This window comes from Heterocephalus glaber, unplaced genomic scaffold (genome assembly GCF_053883595.1).
Source record: "Heterocephalus glaber isolate CG9 unplaced genomic scaffold, H.glaber_assembly_v1.0 deba00000331, whole genome shotgun sequence".
NCBI lineage: Eukaryota > Metazoa > Chordata > Mammalia > Rodentia > Bathyergidae > Heterocephalus > Heterocephalus glaber.
This window is the reverse complement of record NW_028258142.1, coordinates 67,488,735-67,497,037: the sequence shown is the minus strand read 5'-3', so window position 1 is coordinate 67,497,037 and position 8,303 is coordinate 67,488,735. Positions and strand designations below refer to the sequence as shown.

Below are 8,303 nucleotides of genomic sequence, written 5' to 3'. Positions count from 1 at the left end.
ATGGCATCACAGCTGAGTGTGATCGGGAGAAGATGGAGCTCCGCCAGCCTCCACCTCTGCGGAGCGACTGCTCTGCCAGCCAAACCCTCTCTGCCCATGGCAACCCATCCTACTTCCAAGGCCCCAGCTGCTGTCCCACAGCATTCAGAGCGACTGGGTCCACACTCCACAGGCGCTCAGCCCACTTACATTTTCATAGGTGGTCCAGGATCACGTGGACAAGAGGGTCACAGGGCCCCAACCTGACAGAAGGTGCCTTCTGTTGATGCCCAGTGTCTCCCTGCGTCCACTTCCGATGACCAGCAGGGGCAAGGGCGGAACGTGGCCTGGACCGGCCCTGTCCTGATGATGGGATGGGGCCTCTGCTGGAGGGGGTGACGGCCCGCGAGGCTGACCTGGAGGCCGGGACACGAAGGCCCACTGCACCCAGGCCGCAGCCCCCAGGAGCCTGGCCCCACTGTGGGGAGCCTCCTTTTCAGGATCTCCCTGCCCCTCAGGAGTGTTTCTCACAGTCCTGTGGTTTCAAATCCAAGGCAACAGGACCCTACTCGGGCAGTGTTTGCCACACAGGACGAAAGTGCAGCCGGCTGCCGGGAGGAGAGCCCAGCTTCCAAGTGCCACTGGGGCACACTCACGTCGCTGGAGGGTGGGAGACACTGAAGACCGCCACTGTGCCTACTGCAAACTTTCCTGATCCCAAGAACAAAGGGCAGCCGGGAGCGGGGCGACAGCAGACAACAAGGCAAAGCATGGCGATCCGGCCAATTAATGACAGGAAGACGTCTGAGCACCGCTGCCGGCGTGGAGAGCTAAACACAGGTGACATCCAGTTCACTGAGGACTCGCTCCACCAGCGAGTTAAATTTGAGGGAGGAAAAAGGGAGGCCCGAGGCGGGCTGGGTGGCTCCCCTGGGCGGTCAAGCCCATCTCGGGGAGCCCTGAGCGAGAATTCAGTGCCGCCGGTGGCTCTGCAGGGGCAAACTCCCAGCATGACGTTTGATCCTTTTTCTGGGACTGGGGACTGAGCCCAGGGCTTCCCACTGAGTCCATACACAGCCCCCTTTTATTTTACATTTTGAGACAGGGTCTCACTAAGTCGCTAAGTTGCCCAGGCTGCGCTTGAACTTGCCACCCCCCTGCCTCCGCCTCCCAGAGCCCTGGGATCACGGATCGGCGCCACCACACCAGGCAACAAAAAGAACGAGGCTGGTCACAGCCCTGTAGGACACTGAGACCACGGCCTCCCTGATGACCCTGTCCCTTCTCCGCTAAGCCTCAGCCCTCCAGCAGGACCTTCTGTCTGCACAGAGCTGGGCGGCACAGCCCGGGCAACCCTGGCAAGGGCCCCGCACCACCGGCAGCCACCCCAGGTCGGCAGGAGCGGGTGCTGCAGCCTCTGTCTGGCCTGGGCCCACACTCGGGGTTCACCTGTCACAGGGACAGGCAGGTCGTGTGCAGCCGGGAGGGGCAGGTCCATTAGCAGGCTGTGTGCATTTCACGAGTGATTTCTCCTTAAAGCCACGCAGCGCTTCCTGGGGTGAACCTCACAGTGTGAAAATGTGAATAAATATCCAACACCCTGGGGTGGTCAGGACAGAGTTCCCCTGATCTCAGGCACTACGGCTGGATGCGCAGTGCGGCCCCGAGCGGTGCTACTGGGAGGTGGGGTGCAGTGGGGGTCCCCAGGTCCTGGGATCCACCTGAGGGGACAGTGGGGCCCCCACGGGCGTGCTGCCCTGCAGGGCCTCGAGCAGCAGGCCCACCCATCACTGGTAACTTGGCAGCCAGAAGCAGCCTCTCCTCTCTCAGAGCCGACTGCGGGCTGGTTAGCCCCAGGTGGTGGTCCCACCCGATCCCTACCAGGCCTGGCTTGCCTGGTTTCCAAGGAGGAGCGAGGAACACTGCACCCAGATCCAGCCCTGCCCTCAAGCCCCATGCCAGGTCACAGCAGGAAGGTCACGTGACACACGCTGAGCTGGGCCTGGCCCTGCTGCCCTCCTCCACTTCCCCTCTGCCCAGACACCTGTCACACCTGCTTCCTGTCACCTGTCCTGACCTGCCACCGTCACCTCCCGGCAGACTCCTTCCTCCCTCACCCACTCTCCCCTAAACATCCAGTGTCCTGCGTGCACCCTGGACACATGGAGGAGCCAAGCTGGCCAATGTCCCACTCCTAAACATATCCGGACCCCAGGAAAGTGTCCTGCTCAGAGCATGAATAACCTCAACACCCGGACTGCTGCTGCTCTGCCAGCATTTCCATACCTGAGCTGGAGCTCTGGCTCACCCTGAAGTACTCAGACAGTGCCCACCAGGGAAAAGGCACCAGGAGTCCAGGAACAGAGAAAGCATGGAACACAGACTGCACAGGAAACCCACAGAAATAGGGACCGGAAGCCGGTAACGGCGGTGCATGCCTGTCATCCCAGCACTCTGGAAGGCTGAGGCTGGAGGATCACAAGTTCGAGTCCCACTTGGGCAAGTTAACAACTCAGTGAGACCCTGTCTCAAAATGAAAAATAAATACAACTGGGGATGTCCCTCCGTGCAAAGGCCCTGGGTACTGCAAAAAAAAAAAAGATTCTGACCCCAGTCTGGCCATACATTCGGATGACCCTGAAGTCATGCTCGACCACAACCTCTGGAAGAGGAGTCCACTCAGAAGATACAGAAACATGTTAAATGTAGCATTATTAATGGGCTAAGCAGCTCTTGGAAAGTAACAATATAACATCAGTAAGACACACCCCATGCCATCCAAAATTGGGGACAATATTGAATCACATGAAAAAATGTTCATGATAGAATGTTCGGTCTAAAAAGAAAAGGGTATGAGATTCTGTACATGATTTTATAATTAATAAAACTACTGTGTGTGACTATATTACGAATCCAGCCTTAGGCCCAAAAAGAGCCTATAAACTCCACCACAGCCATCTCTAGAGACAGTGGGATCACAGGCGACTCCAGTCGTTCGTATTTCCCCTGCTCTCTTCCACATTTCCCAGTGGCCTGAGAGGAAGCCACTGCCCACAGGCGCCGCGGCCTGGACAGGCAGAGGACAGGGCAGACAGACAGCTCCTGGACCGCCTCCCCTAGGCCTGTACAGAGCCCAAGGGGAGAAGGCCGCTGCTGCCCTGGGGTGCGTGGGTGGCCGGGCGTGTGCAGAGTGAAAGACGCCATGCCACATTAACACGCGGGTGGCTTCGGGCCACACGGGGCACCGCAGCTGTGTCTGCCCCGGCCGCTGTGCGGGCGGATCCACCGGTCACTAAATCAGAACACACCGCGGATTCAGCAGCACCCCCACGGTACAGGGGCAGCTTCTCCACGTCCAACCCAGCCTGGGGCTTCAGGGGCCTCCCGGGGCGGTTCCCACGTTTGATCGCTGGCCTTCACGAGGTCTCACCCAGGACTTCCCTCCTATGCCCCAGGCATGGGTCAGTGCCCACCCCACTTCGGGAAGCCTGCGCCACCCGGCAGAGGGTGGGCTGAGGGGCCCAGGCCTGCTCCTCAGGGCTCCCTGCGCAGACAAACTCCAGGCCACCTGGAAACACAGGTCACTTACTCCCACCCAGTCCTGGCCTCAGTGTCCCTGGGACGCCCAGGCCCCAGCGGGTCTGTGAAAGGAAAAGCAATCGACCGGCAGCCTGTGGGGTGGGGTAAGAGGAGCAGCGCCAGCTAAGAACCAGAACAAGACTTCTGAGCTCATCCACCTGTCACTCAGCCAGCTGAGTCTCGAAAGCATATCCTGCCGCAAGCGTGCCCCGCCCCTCCGGCCGCCCACACTTACCTCGCACACAATTGGTTCTGTCTGCACCTGCTGGGAGAGCAGCTCCGCACTGCTGGGGCGCCTTAGGTCTGAGCAGCCAGAGCAGGCTGGCCTCCTCAGTGTCCTCTTCCCCCGAGCAGAGGAGAATGCGGCACGGGCCGCAGCCCCAGGGTGGGGGCGAGGGAGCCGCCTCGCCTCAGAGGGACACAGAGCTGCTCCAAGGATTCTGCTTCCTGCAGCACCGCAAAAACAAAGCGCACGAGACAACCCTTCCCACCTCCGAAGGGAAGGCCTCCCTTCCCCAGGCAGCACCTGCTGCAGAGCCGTCTGGGTGCAAGCGTGCGTGCTGCAGACAGCAGTAATCCATTCCCCCGCCACGTACCATTAACAGTCTGCAGCTAGGCAGGCCCCGACCTGCACCATCACACAAACTGTCTGACAAACTAGGGTTCTGTAAATGCTGCTCCTTTCCAGCAGACGACAATAAAGTACCATTTTTATAAAACGCTGTCATCTTTTCTATTCCTTTTCCAAGAAAAACAAAGAAAGCAAACAAACCTGCAACAAAAGAACCCACGCAAACAGAAACGGTCCCTCTGCAGGCTCCTCAACGTTGACCACCCCGAGCTTTTGCCAATGTCAAGTAAATGAGGAAATAAACGGGGCGGGGGGCTGACGAGATGGGGTCCTGGCTGTGCGTTGGGCATGGAGGAAAACCCGCAAAACACAAGTGCGTCATCAAAAATGATGAAAGGGGGCCCAGGATTTAGCTCAGTGGTTCCACCACCTGCTGTGCAAGCGCAAGGTCCCGAGTTCGATCCCCAGTACCAAAAAAAAAAAAATGAATAAAGGGTGTGGATGCACAGCCAGGGCCCTTCTGCTCTGCCGTGGGGATCTGTGCCAGACACTGCGTCCTCATTAAGTGCAGCCTGGCAGGCTGCCGGTGCTTTAGTCGGTTCTGGGAATGCCAATATATTAACCAAAGGACTTCTGCATACCCTTTAGAATTTTTATTCTAGAAAAGTCAACCATTTGGCACAGTGAAGCCTTATTTTTGTTCGGGAAAGCTCTCAGCTGCCAATCAAGAGAGAAATTACAGCTATGTTCTCTGTAATTTCCAAGACCTAGCCGGAAAACAAGCTTGGTGGGAAGAAAAGTCCTCACAAAAACAGCATCAGAGGCCAAAGGACCATGTTTAGTGGGAATTCAAAGAAAAGCAATCCATACTTAAATCACAAAGATATGTGACAACACACGCATTATTTTCAAGTCTTCTTGTCACAGAGAAAGAAAACAATATTAATTAGAAACCTGAGCCCAACATTCCCATAGCTATTAACAGTATAGGTGCTTGTTTCTTCCCTTTCGTTGCTCACCACAGAAGCAAACAATGCCACACACTAAAAATCTCCCCCAGAGTGGCGGCCCTTGTGGTCTGAATTTTCTACACTCGTATTTGAAAACTGAAAATTCACCTGTGAACACCCACAATACAGGTCAGGATGTAATTCCCTACTAAGAGCCCACGTTGGCAGAAAGTCACTGAGTTTTCTGAGTCCTGAAAATATGAAGATACAGAGGAAGGGAGGAAAGGAGTGGGAAAAGAGAAAGAAAGCGAAGGAGGAATTTAGGACTACATAATTTTGCTACTATTCACATGTAACGTCCACGTGCCTTTGGAAAGGTTAAGTTCTACGATTTTTTCCGGGTTAAAATGGTCTCTGCTTTCACAGCGTCGCTCCCGGGTCCTCCTCTCCAGTAACTCTCCTCCACACAGGCGCGCAGCACAGTCCAGGGGCTGCAGAGGCCACAGAGACCCGGGGGCCACCACAAAGCGCGGACCACCTGCCCAGAGCCAGGCTTTGGTTTCCAGGACACACACAGCCTACCTCCCGGCACAGGGACTGTGGGCCCACAGGAACCGCCCAGGGGCAGGTCACGCTGCCCTCCAGCCCCAGACAAGTGGCCCCTGCGCTGCAAGGCAGCCCTGCCCAGCCGCTGAGCCAACCGAGACTGCGCAGCCCTAAGCCGTAAACACCTCTACAGACCGGCCCTGCTCTGGGTAGGCGAGGAACTATTCTTAGCAGCCTGTCAGCAGCTGGGGGAATAAATATTCGTCTGTGTAAGTACACATCCTGGGGGGAGGGCAGGGCTGGATCCCGAACATCGTGCCAGCAAACTGGCACACGATCCCTGAGCGAGCAGCTGGCCCTGGCCGGGCTCCCAGCAGGACCGTGCTCCTGCAGACTGAGCCACCAAGGCCGGGTGCGGGCAAGGGACAGCCTGGACACCTGCTGGCCAGAGTCGGCCCCAACAACCCACAGGACCCGGCCCTGGGCAGGAAGCCAACTTCTCCCGGCAGCAGAGGCTGCCAAGGAGCGGCGGGGTCTTCCAGGAGCAGGGAGCAGGCCCGCCAGGGCGCCGAGTTCCCGGCAGAGTCCCAACGGGGACCTCAACGTCGACTGCGCGCCGAGTCAGCGCCCGACAGAATGAGGCGACCGAGATCACAGGGGTTCACGCGGTGTCCGAAAAGGCACTGCTCCGCAGGACCATACGAGGACAGGCCAAGCGCCGGAAAGGGTCCGGCGAACGTGCTGGACACTCCTCAGGCCCGCAGCACCTTCCTCAGAACCCGGGTTCCACGCCGCGAGCCCTGCCGAACAGACTGCGCCGCAGACAGCGAGGCGTCCGAGCCCTCGCCGCGCTCGCTGCCCACGCAGGGCGGTGCAGGCCCCACCTGCCGCCCGCCACGGTGACCCCGCGGAAACCGCCAGCCCCGAGGTGAGGCTAGGCCCGTGCCCGGCCCGCTCGCTCGCTCAGCGCTTCCCGCCGCCTCCCCTCAGTCTCGAGCTGCAGCCCCGAGCCGAGCACCAGGCTAGCAAGAGGGAGCGCACGGACGCGGCCGCGACCACCCGGCTCCAGCCCAGCAAAACGTTCTTCGGGGAAACGAAGTCCCCGGCAGAGGAACCCACCCGCCCCGCGGGGTCGCGGCGCCCGGAGGTCGGGAGGGCCGAGGCCGCAGAGCCCGGCCGCGTGGCGGTGAGCGCTCTGCCCTGCCCGCCGGCCCCGCCCGCTCAACCGAAGTTGAACACAGCGTCGCCCCCGCCTCCCGCGACGCGGCCGGCTCGGTGCTCACGGCGGAGCCCGAGGACCAGGGTACCCGGCCCGGCGCCCGCCCGCCACGCGCGACAGCGCCCCCGCGGGGACTCACCTGCGGGACGGCGGGGAGCGCGGCCGGGGCCTCTAGCAGCCGCGACCTCCCGGGGCCCGCGCCCGGCGAGCCGCCCCCGCCCCGCCGCCCCCCCCCGCTCCGTCCCTCCCCCCGCTCCGTCCCTCCCCTCCCCGCCGGCCCCGCCCCCCAGCCTTACCTCTACCCTCCGGCCCGCCCGGCGGATGAGTCCGGCCTCGGGCGCTCAGGTACGGCGCGCGCAGCTGCGGGACGAGGGGCGGGGCGGGACGAGGGGCGGGGCCTCGAGCGGCCGTGGGAAACCAGTTCGGGGCGGGGCATCCGTGGGAAAGGAGTCGGGGTAGGGCGGGGAGTCTGGGGCGGGGCGTCCGTGGGAAAGGAGTGGGCGCGGCAGGAGGTCTGGGGCGGGGCGTCTGGGGCGGGCACCCTAGGGATCCCGGACCCCCGCGGGCCAACACTCGGGGCCAGCGCGTGGGCGCCAGTTCGGACACACAGCAGGGCACTGGACGATGGGCAGGACGAGCTCGCCCACCGCCTGCTCTTGGGAAAGGCTCCGGGCGAGGAGCACGGCGGCTCCCTGCAGCTGCGGCCGTCCTCGTCCTCGGGACTGCGCCTCCGAGGCCCGGTCTTCCCCGCGCGCCAGCCCTGCCTGGGGCGTCGTCAGCGCCCTGGCGCGCCAGCGTCATAACCCAGTTTTAGTTCAGTCCCCGAAACTGGAGACCTCTGCCGAAACTAAACGCCTGCGACTACCGAAACAGGCTGGCGTGGGCTTTTAGGCGAGGTAACACGCCGCAGATTCCGAAAGGGATGACTACTTCAAACCCTCACTCACAAACAGAAGTGCAGCTCTACGCCCCTAATAGCAGTGAAATAGCCTTTTGAAATCTATGATCGGCTCATCAGTCGCCTTTTGGTCAAGTCTCCCGCTCTACCCAGCGAGCATCATCGCTAGGCAGCGCCTGGCGATGCTCAAGTCGTCCCTACGGTAACCACCAGGGCGAGAACTGCTACCAGCCCGGCTCGCAGTAAGACCCATCTGCACCGTAGCTTCCAGAGTGGGGCGTCGCCACTTCGCGGATGAACAGCTGAGGCTCAGATTCGGTCGTGGTCCCAGACACTGCTGACCAGCTGCCTGCACGCTGGGCCTTGAAGCGGCAGTGCGCTGTGCCACCCACCTGCAGCAGCTGCCACACGCCGGCCCCACGCGGCTCGCGCTCTCAGCCAGGCGGAGCCTGACTTGGGGAAGCCCGGCCGCCGAGGAGAGGTGGGCAGGCGGTGGGAACCAGGATCTGGCTGCTGGGTTTCTTAGATGGACGGGGAGTTGATGGATCGGTGCTTAATCCA

At 61.0% G+C, this 8,303-nt stretch overlaps 1 protein-coding gene across 3 annotated transcripts in view; it reads right to left on the bottom strand.

Moving 5' to 3' along the window:
* The window catches only part of Ldlrad4 (low density lipoprotein receptor class A domain containing 4), a 250,063-nt gene extending 242,822 nt beyond the window's left edge, over positions 1 to 7,241 (bottom strand). The window contains exon 1 of one of the 3 annotated variants that reach the window (XM_087195240.1): positions 7,141 to 7,241. The gene's annotated coding sequence lies outside the window, so the exon portion shown is untranslated. Of the gene's footprint in view, positions 1 to 6,983; positions 7,064 to 7,140 lie in introns of those variants that run through there. The other 2 variants (XM_087195278.1, XM_087195255.1) reach the window with 2 other exon arrangements.
* Positions 7,242 to 8,303: the final 1,062 nt, after the last annotated feature.